The sequence below is a fragment of the Panthera onca genome, chromosome C2, assembly GCF_046562875.1.
Source record: "Panthera onca isolate mPanOnc1 chromosome C2, mPanOnc1 haplotype 2, whole genome shotgun sequence".
In the NCBI taxonomy this organism is placed as follows: domain Eukaryota; kingdom Metazoa; phylum Chordata; class Mammalia; order Carnivora; family Felidae; genus Panthera; species Panthera onca.
Genome location: NC_138347.1, coordinates 27,165,648 through 27,176,772, shown reverse-complemented (window position 1 = coordinate 27,176,772; position 11,125 = coordinate 27,165,648). Strand labels below are relative to the sequence as shown.

Genomic DNA, 11,125 nt, shown 5'->3' with positions numbered 1-11,125 from the left:
CTCAATGAAATTTCACTCCGGGAGCTCTTCCCCTCTTATTTGAATTAGATAATCAAAACAACCCTGTACTTCTCTATCTCGTGACTCTGCTTAGGCTTTTTCTCTTCCCAAAATGCTTTTTTCCTTTATGCCTCCATCACTGTTCATCAGAATCTTCTACTGCCTTCAAATGACCCTGACTCATTTTCTCCATGGTGGATAGCCCAGGCCACTGCAAGGTAATCCTTATGTCCTAACAGGACTTGGCTTGCCTCTTTGTTATAACAGTCTATGAAATACTGCTGTTGGGAAACATGTATAATAGTGTACCAACATTATGAGGCTCTTTTCATAATCAAAGACCGTGTTTTGCTTATGATAGTGTCTTGCATAGAGTAGATACTCAAAATTGAATGGCATGGCAACTTCAAAATTGGCCCTTATCATCATCTTCACATTATAAAGTCACATAGAAACCAGATTGAAAATTACATTCTGAGTTTGTTTATTAGTTTACTTACTGAAATATACACAGAGTACTTCGCATGTAAACAAGAAATTTCTTTCTCTAGGACCAAAGCATTTTTAGTATATTTCTCTCTCTCTCTCTCTCTCTCTCTCTCTCTCTCTCTCTCTCTCTTTTCAGTTTTAAAGTCACAGACGGTTTATCTTTCTATAATTAGATTAGGAGGAAAAAAAATGAAGAACCCACTGGTAGCAGGAAGAAGCATGAGTCTTCTAGGATCTGGCATTTGAGGAGATAGATATTCAGTTACTGTGCATTTCCATTGTCTTTCCATGGCAGAACATACAGCAGAGACTTGGGAACATGCATGCCTGAAGCCAGGTTACTCTAATGTTCCATAACTATGTTGCTTGCTTTCAGAGCTGTTGTTGCCACAGTAGTTGACTGTGTCCCAGGCAAATGGGATGCTGGTCTGTTCCCATAGATCTTTATCCTAGTCTTCATCACAAGGAGGGTACTGCCACGTGCTCCCAGCTAGAGTCCCTTGTTCAAGGTTTCTGGTTTTGTTGACAACATCCTGCTCAATACAACTTTTATTGTCACAGCTTGAAATGTGATGAATGATTTTGGGTCAAGGAACCTGGTGGAGGGAGACAAGTAGCCAATTTGTTTGCGACATCAGAATGATTCTTTCTGTTCCTGGTAAGATGATAGGGAAATCTGTGGGCCCTGAGCTAGTGGTTTTTATCATAGGGACATTATTATAGCTTTTCAGGGTCCAAGGAATCCATGTAAGTTTCTTTCACGTTGGAAATACAGGAGCTGAATCCAAGTGCTTGGTCGAGACACGCTCTCCCCACAGTTGCTTTCTCCCCACATCCGCGACCCAGCTTTAGCATGTTTTTCTTATTGTCACTTGGTTCTAGCAACTTTTCAGCTGGTTGAAATTTTTTAAAAAAATTAAAGCAATAAGATACATATAACTACATAGTCAAGTTTGTGTTTCGTATTCTCTCCAGACATGGTTCTTCACTCTTTTCATAGTTAGAAATCTTTTTTTTAACTTTTGACTTTAAATAATTTCAGACTTGCAAAAGAGTTTGAAAAATACTGTAGAAATTCTCTTATAGGTTTCACCAGCTTCCCTAAACATTACCATTTTGCATAACCAGGATATAATTATTGAAACCAGGAAGTTAACACTGAGTCAATTCTATTAACTACCCTATAGACCTGGTCAAGTCTCCCTGGTTTTCTCATTAAGGTCCCTTTTCTTGGTCCAGGATCCAATTCTCAAGTCACCTTAGTCTCCTCTCATCTGACATCTCCTCATTTTTCCTTTGTCCGTCATGACCTTGACACTTATAAAGAGCATGAGCCAATTATTTTGTAGAATGTCAATTTCAGGTCATCTGATGTGAAAGCAGTAATTATATCCTTTGAGAAATATATTCATGATCTAGAAATATTTGTGAGAATTATTTGGATGGGAAACATTTATTTCTTCAAATATTTGGTGAACGATAGCCTTCGTTTCCATGTGGTATAAGAGTGGATCTTTTTTATTTTTTTTAAAGTTTATTTTTAAGAGAGAGAGAGAGAGAGAGGGAGGGGCAAACAGAGAGGGAGACCAAGGATCTGAAGCGGACTCTGCACTATCAGCACAGAGCCCAGTGCGGGCTTGAACCCATGAACCGCGAGATCATGACCTGAGTTGAAATCCGACGCTCAACTGACTAAGCCACCCAGGCTCAATTGACTTTTAAGATTCAACTTTTAAATTTGACTTTTGAAAAAATGCAGAAAGTCTTATTTTTCTTCTTTGCAGATGTTTTGTCCTGTATTAGTCCTTTGAAAGACTTATAATGAGATTGTGTTCCAGAGCTTCGTAAGTCTCTATGGATATGAATATGCATCTTTTATCAAAAAATATTTTTTAAATATGAAACTTTTTTTTTAATTACACACATCACATATTTTTCCTTAAAAATCAGTAGTTAGGCGGTATCACACAACTCAAGATGCCAAAATTTAATTGTTTGAAGTGATCTACTCATTGCTCTGCCTGGAAAATCTCAGGCTTTTACTGAGGCACCTCTTCAATGAATAGCACACAGAAACCACAGTTAAAATATAGTACTTTATAACTGATATTGTTAGAGGTTTTTTGTTTTGTTTTGGATGTATTTGCCTTTCTGTTCTCCATTTTCTAATATGCTTTTCCACTGGAAAAACTTCCCATCCTGCTTTTTTTGCTAACTTCTTCACTCATGACTTGATTGACCAGTTTACCCAAGTCAGTCTGCAGTCTGGTTTCTCACCCCACCGCGTCACTGAACCTGCCCCTTCCAAGAGTGCAAATGACTTTCTCATAGCTGAGTCTGCTGCTGGTGTGCATTGTTTGACAATGTTGGCCACTCTCTTCTTTCGTGAAATGCTTACCCTCTTACAGTATCTGAGGTACACTCTTTCTTGGTTGTCTTGCTGCTTCCAAGGAGGTTTTTTTATTATTCTCATCTTCTCTAACTTGTGTTTAACTATAGGCATTCCGTGGGTTTACTCTCTAACAATACTGATGCATAAGCTCTGGGCTAGCCCAAAGGCTCCCAGAGCTTCAGTTACCATCTTTGTCTGGATGACTCCATCTTTACCTCTAATTTGGATACCCACCCTGAGCTTTAGATCTGAATTTCCCATAGACTTCAAACTCAGTTAGCCATCAAGCTAAAATCATTAATTCACCCTTGAACTTGAACTTCTTCTTTCTCCCACCCTAACTCCTGGACTTGGGCTTGGGTGAAATCTTGAATTAGATTCTCCCATCACACTTTGTCTTAACCCACGTTATTCTCTTAATCTGGATTGTTCTTCTTCTCTTTTCCCATGTGTTATGTGCTGAGTTTTCATTTTGGTACAGTCGAAATTTATCTCAGTGATGCTTACCCTGACCACCTCAAAGATAATTAGAAGATGCTCATGTTTATAATTAATTTCATTGTCTCATGTTTTATCATTAGTTGTAGAAATATCTGTATTCCTTTCCTCATTGGATTGTAAATCCCTCAAGTGATCTTGGTGGCCCTCGAAAATGAACCCAGTGCCTACTTACATATTGGTTGATTGAACTGACTTAAAATGCATCACCCCTGGTTTGCTGTTGTTTTTATGTTTATTTGTTCTATTTTACTTTGTTTAGTGGCCCTACAAACAATATACTCCTCTTAAGGATAACAATGCTATGCTGTAACACAGAAGCCTTTCTATTTCCTTCTTCCTTCCTTCCTTCCTTCCTGACATGGGCAGGAAAAATTAGAATGAAAGCAGCTGGCAGTCCCTAAAATATAATCTATTCCCTCTCATTTACTCAGAGAAATATCTTGGGCAGTTACTAAAGTAAAACTTTTTATCAAACCCAATATGCTGAGGCAGGAAATGCAATCACATTATTTGCAATTTACTGTTGCTCCCTGAGTTATCTGCAGATCAAAAGGTATCTGTTCTGACACTTCATTTCTGAAACTTAATGTTGTGTTTGTTTAATTCATCTAATTAGGACCTCTTAGCACCTCAAATGGGTGCTTTAAAAAACAACACTCAGCTGTTAGCCTAGGGACAAAAGAATAAATGCAAATTTAGCACTTTTCAAAGGTGAACCTGCACATTTGATGTCTTGACAACATTCAGTAAAAATCAAGTGTTCATAGACACAATCTACTAATTTGCTGATTGTTTTTGAGCCTATATCTCTTAATAAATATGAAGGGTAGTTTCAAAAAATTGACCATTTTCTGGGGTAAATATATATATGTATATGTATAAATGCAATCTTTTATAATATAAAAATAATTTTCAGGAGCTTGTTGCTACTTCTGAGATAAAGAAAATTCTCGATGTCAAGATTTAAATAGAGAAGAGAATGAGATATACAAAATGGTAAGTGACTTGCAAATAGACCAGTGCGGCCAGTTTTCTAATTCTATTGTGTAGCTATCATTTGTAAGTTGCGCACATATAAAATGCATACTTTTTAAATTTTATTTTATTTTTTTAGTTTTTGTGGAATCTCTCTACTGTTTTCCAGAGTGGCTGCACCAACTTATATTCCCACCAGTAGTTCATGAGGGTTCCCTTTTCCCCATCCTTGCCAACACTGGTTATTTCTTGTCTTTTTGATACTAGCTATTCTGACTGGTGTGAGGTGATATTTTGTTGTGGTTTGATTTTCATTTTACTGCTGATTAGTGATGTTGAGCATCTCTTTTTGTGTCGATTGACCATCTGTATTTCTTTGGAAAAATGTCTTTTCAGATCCTCTGTGCATTTATAATCAGACGTGTTTGCTTGGTGTAGATTTGTATGAGTTCTTTATGTAACTTGCACATTAACCCCTTATCAGACATATAATTTGCAAGCAGTATGGAGGTTCCTTAAAAAACTAAAAATAGAAGTAACATACAGATCCAGTTAATTCTACTTCTGGGTACTTACCTGAAGAATGAAAACACTAATTCAAAAAGATATATGCATCCCTATATTTATTTCTGTATTATTTAATAGTGGTAAAGATATGAAAGAAACCTAAATGTCCATTGGTAAGATGAATGGATAAAGAAGATATGGTATATATACACAATGGAATATTACTCAGCCATAAAAATGAATGAAATCTTGCCATTCACAACAACATGGATAGACTTAGAAGCTATTATGTTAAGTGAAATAAGTCAGACAGAGGAAGACTAATACCATGTGATTTCACTTATATGTGTAGTCTAAAAAATGAAATGAATAACAACAGAAAGAGAAACAAACTCATAGAGAACAAACCAGTGGTTGCCAGAGAGGATAGTGGCAGGGGGTGAAAAAGACAAAACAGATGAGGGGAATTAAGAGGCACAAAGTTAAAATAAGTAAGCATCGTGGCTGAAAAGTACAGCATAAGGAATATAGTCAGAGGTAATATAATAACGGTATATGGTGACAGATGGTAACTACATTTATCATCATGTTTCATAATGTATATAATTGTCAAATCACTGAGTTGTACACCTAAAACTAGTATAATATTATATGTCAATTCTCCAATTAAATTCTACTACAATTTAAAATGTAAACAAATGCGGGGCACCTGGGTGGCTCAGTCAGTTAAGCGTCTGACTTAGTTCAGGTCATGATCTCACAGTCCGTGAGTTCGAGCCCCATGTCGGGCTCTGTGCTGACAGCTCAGAGCCTGGAGCCTGTGTTTGGATTCTGTGTCTCCCTCTCTCTCTGCCCCTCCCCTGCTCTCTCTCTCTCTCTCTCTCTCAAAAATAAATCAAAAACATTAAAAAATAAAAATAAATAAGTAAAATGTAAACAAATGCATAATTGTGGTTGTCACTATTGCAAGCAGTTGTGATACATAACCATATTTGAATTGAACTTTGTTTACTACTATAAACTTCTTTTGATAAACTTGGAATAAAAGACACTTGGCTATACCCTGTGGCAGGTGATTTTAACTTTGATTTTTAATCAGGGAGAATTCAAGATTGCTTACATGACTAGGACACACATGTTCGTGCTCCTACAACCATGGAATTTTTTAAGGTGATATTTAGGATCATAATACTGATTTATAAAGTAGCAGGCAAAGACTTTATAATTTCTTAAAATTTGGTTCTTTTTTTAGGGTATTCAAACTATTCAACATATATTTTTTTACTGCTAATTTTTTACATTTAAATTCAAGTTAGTTAACATACAGTGTAATACTGGTTTCAGGAGTAGAACCCAGTGATTCATCACTTACAGATAACACCCAGTGCTCACCCCAACAAGTGCCCTCCTTAAATGCCCATCTCCTATTTAGCCCATTCCCCCACCCACCTCCTCTCCAGCAACCCTCAGTTTGTTCTCTATATGGTTTGCTTCCTCTCTGTTCTTATCTTATTTTTTCTTGCCTTCCCCTATGTTCATCAGTTTTGTTTCTTAAATTCCACATATGAGTGAAATCATATATTTGCCTTTCTCTGACTTATTTCTTTAGCATAATGTACTCTAGTTCCATCCGCATTGTTGCAAATGGCAAGATTTCATTCTTTTTGATCACCAAGTAGTGTTATTCCATTTTGTGTGTGTGTATATATATGTGTGTATATATATGTATGTATATACCACTTCTTCTTTATCCATTCAGCAGTCAATGGACATTTGGGCTCTTTCCATAATTTGGCTATTTCTGATAGTGCTGCTATAAACATTGGGGTGCATGTGCCCCTTCGAATCAGCATTTTGCAATTGCTGGGTCATAGGGTAGCTCTATTTTTAATTTTTTGAGGAACCTCCATACTGTTCTCCATAGTGGCTGCACCGTTTTGCATTCCAACCAGCAGTGCAAAAGTGTTCCCCTTTGTCCACATCCTCGCCAATATCTGTTGTTTTCTGAGTTGTTCATTTTAGCCATTCTGGCAGGTGTGAGGTGGTACCTCATTGTGGTTTTGATGCATGCAACAGTTCTATAAATATATCTTGATGATTAAAGGGCTTTTGATTGATTTACAAAAGCGAGCTAGCTTTATTTACTTTATAAGAATTGCTAGTGCCTTGGATTGTTCTTTTCTTGCTATGTTGTCTACAGTGGAACTAGAAGCATCTTGCAGACAATTTCTTTTCTCTTCTCATCTTATTCAGAAGACCCTCTCAAGGGCTTCTCAGAGAATGAGTTGACAGAGGGTTGAAAGAGCATAGGAAAGATAAGAGAAGAGGGTTCCAGAGTCATTTCTGGAATATGAGTATAGGCATGCTAATGGCTTTGTACTCTGCCCAACCCCATCCTACCCCGTCCAGTGCCTGAGAAAGTGGTGCGTGTCTATGATGGCCATAGATTTTTATATTATTTATAATTATATTATAATATTTATACTATTTAAATATTCTGCTGATATTGATATCTGTTATATGAATATTGATCTCTATTCCCTCCAGGGTTTTGTTTTTGTTTATTTGCTTTATTTGTTTGTTTTTGTTTGCATTTATAAATAGAAAAACCAACTTTGACCTAGTCATAGTTTTTCTTTACCTTAGCTTGAGGCTTGGGAAATTATTTGTTCTGCTTTCTGGATAGTATCCTTATCCCTAATAATATGGACATTAGTAGAAGTGTAGACGTTTCCATTTACACTAATGAAAATATTGATTTTTTGGTATTCCAGCAAACTATTTTGCTTTCACTGAACTCTGTTAACAAAGATTCTCAACCTGTGTCTATATTAACTGACTATTAATTTTATCCTTTTTGCTAAATATGCCAGATATAAAGGAGTAGTCCAGATATCCTGGTAATTTTTTCGTGGGAAGAGAGGGGAGGTTATCTTGGTTTTTGATGACCCCAAGAAGACTTCCCATGCCAGCCATGTCCCCGTTTGATGGTGAATGTGTTTCCCACCTAGATGCTATGTGAAGCCTATTAGCTTAAGCCATTACACCAGAAATAATTGTGTAATATTTTTTCTTCTCTTAGTGAATCTCTTTTCCAGAAGAACAAGTTGAAATTTAATAAGATCAATGTAGAAAGCCAACAGTTGCGCTGAGTTATAGTGTTGTTTCTTAGCCAGATGCTTGTCTCTTCTGCCCAGCTGCAAAATTTCTCTGTACACAAGGGTGTCTTTAGTGCCAAGGGGGGATAAGCAAAAAGGAAAAGAAAATATAGCTGCTGCTGCATGGATGACCCCATCTGCACTGACTTCTTCAGTGAGTTTTCCTTAGAATCATTGGAGGGATGCTTTGCCTAACTACCTATCCCAACATTTAGGATTTACTTTTAAGATGGTCAGTTAATATTTCTTGAACATAAACTTTTGGCCAGAGTAACTGGAAATTTGAGTTTATTAAATTTTTACGTACTTAACTATGGTCTACAGGGTATATTAAACTCAGCCAATTGGCTTCACATCCACTTTCTTGCCCCCCAATATATTTAGCGTGAAATGTATGAAAAGGAATGGGATAAAGTGACTTTTCCAAAAAAATCCCTAGTATCTTATTTATTCCAGATAATAGAGAAAAATAGACAGTATTTCTATGATTAAAAGCTTGCATTGGTAATGAGTTGGAACTTAGGTCTCTAAATACACATGGCAATATATATATAACTGTGTGAAAATCTAGCTTGAGAAAATGATAAAATGTTATGGAATAGTTTAATGATTTATAAGATTCCATATTATGGAATATTCTGTAATTTTTTAAAAAAGACTGTGGTAGGACTGTATGTTCTGGCTTGAAAAGTTTTCCATGATATATTTTTTGGGGGGAAAATGAGATAAATCAAGTAATAGCATGTGTATGATAAGATTTCTTTTCTGATAGAAAAAAATATCAATCTTACATTATAGCCTTATGAACATATATATAGAATTATAATTTTAGTCCATTTATTTTACATAAAGACAAAAGAGTATATATTTGTTCATGCAGTAAAATGTCTTGAAAACACACGGGTTACTAGTTATATCAGGGGAATAGAATGATAGAGAAGAGACAGAAAGTCCTCTTTATTTTCCGCTTTATATACTTCTGTGTTACTAGATTTTTTTAACCTCAAGAAGGTATTACTTATATAATTTTAAACAGTCAGCGATGATATTTATTGAACAATTGTTTAAATGTCTCTTGTCTGGCCTGCTAATAGTGTTCTGCTTAGCAATGTGTCTTGGAAAGTCCCAATTTATTCAATAGAAACAAATGAAATAATATTGGGTTGGGGCTATATTATTAGATTACATACAGCTGTATTCTGATAAGAATCTAAGTTGTATTTTTCTCTTCCTATTTTATACCAATTAAGGTGACTGATTTTCTCTTTCACCAACTGTTAGACACCTGCAGACATTACTTCTCATGTCTCTTTATCTATTCTGTTCGCCATTTCGCCACCAGAGATGTCATTCATAAACTTGCCAAAGCCTGGCTTGAATGGCCCTACCACTACTCTGGACCACCCCTTAAAGGAAGTGATCTGGAAGTAACAATACTTCTTACTGCTCTTCCCAGTTGTAGGATCTCATTCACTAGCCGTCCTCCAGGTTAATATAAGAGACTCTCAGAAATTGTTTGGTTTGCCACATGAGACAGTCCTTCAATATCAGCCTAACTCCCTCTTATCAGTCCCTCACCTTCTACCTTCCATCCATTCTTAAAACAGAATCAATATTCCTATATAACTTACTTTTTTAAAAGAAAGGAACATGCATATTCCTGGAGGAGTAGATAGTGCTTACTCTTTTATGTATTCATGCAGTGATTTTTAAATATGACTTACCTATTTATTGTATGATCCTGGGAAAGTCTACGCCTTAAATACATCAAGCCTTCATCTTCTACACCTGTTGAAAGTAAGTATATAAAAATGCCCAAGCCAGTGGCACATGGGTGTCTCAGTTGTCTAAGCATCCAATCCTTGGTTGCAGCTCAGGTCATGATCTCACTCTTGTGATGCTCTCTCCCTCTCTCTCTTCCCCTCCTCCCCCCTCTTGAAAAATAAATAAACTTAAAAAAAAAATATCCAACCCGTAATATTTTTTGAGGATTAAATGAATCGTTGTATGCAAAGTATTTAGAATAGCATCTGTCACAGAAAACCATGAAATAAATATAAACTATTTTGATTGTTTATAGAAAAATATAAACCATGGTATTCCTTATTAATGATTATTTTAAAGGAAAATTAATCATAATAAATATATGACATACATGTGCTTTGCATTGATGGCCTGATGCAAATATCAATAATTATTCATAAAAGATGCCTAATATTTCTGGGAAAGACATTCTGATCAATAGTAGCTGTGAAGGGTTAAGTATTTGAATAATAATAATAATAATAATAATAATAGTAATAGTAATAGAAATGGCTCATTGTACTTCCAAGTGCACTATTTACATTTTAAATAGGTGACAGATTATTATAGTAGTAGAAAATATAACCCTGAGTATTAGTTAAATAATTTCTTCGCCTCATTACAGATTTAAAAAGTCACCAGCAGAGGAAAATACTGAGTATAGATACTGCCAATATTGGTGAATGAGGAAGTTGCATTTACCTTGGGAAAGACAGCAAGCATTTGCCTTGGTTTTATTCCTGTCTGGAATTTAATTTATGGATAAGTTAAGTTAACATGCAAAAAGCAAGTGTCACATTACTGGCTCAGTAATGAGAGAGAGAGAGAAATGAGATGTGGGGGAGAGAAAAGGAGAGAGAAAAGAAAGAGAGAGAATGGAAATGAAGGTAGGAAAAGAAGGAAAGGAATGGATGGATGGATAAGAAAAGAAAAAAGGAAGGAAGCAAGGAAGGCAAGCAGGCAAGCAATGGAGGAAATTTGAGTATAAAGGAAATACACTAAGAAAGTTTCCAGTTCAAGTCCTTTGCATATTCGACAAATTAGATTGTCAAGAACTCAGCTTCTCAAAAATTTAGGCTATTAGCCATTCACAACTTACTTTGAATTAATTTAATCAGATTATCAAATTAGGATTGTTCTTAGAGCCTGCCAAAAGCAGCAGCCTGAGGAAACTGGAGTTTTCTGACAGGAAGTTTGATTTTAAAACACAGGGCTGCTGCTCCAAGGAGGAGGGGACATTGGCATTCAATGGGCCAGGGGAGCCTAGGACAGCCAAAGGGCAGCATGAGGGCACTGGATG

At 36.0% G+C, this 11,125-nt stretch overlaps 1 pseudogene; it reads right to left on the bottom strand.

The window, feature by feature from the left end:
- Window positions 1-747: 747 nt before the first annotated feature.
- LOC132683874 (gametocyte-specific factor 1 pseudogene) lies at window positions 748-1,344 on the bottom strand (annotated as a pseudogene).
- Window positions 1,345-11,125: the final 9,781 nt, after the last annotated feature.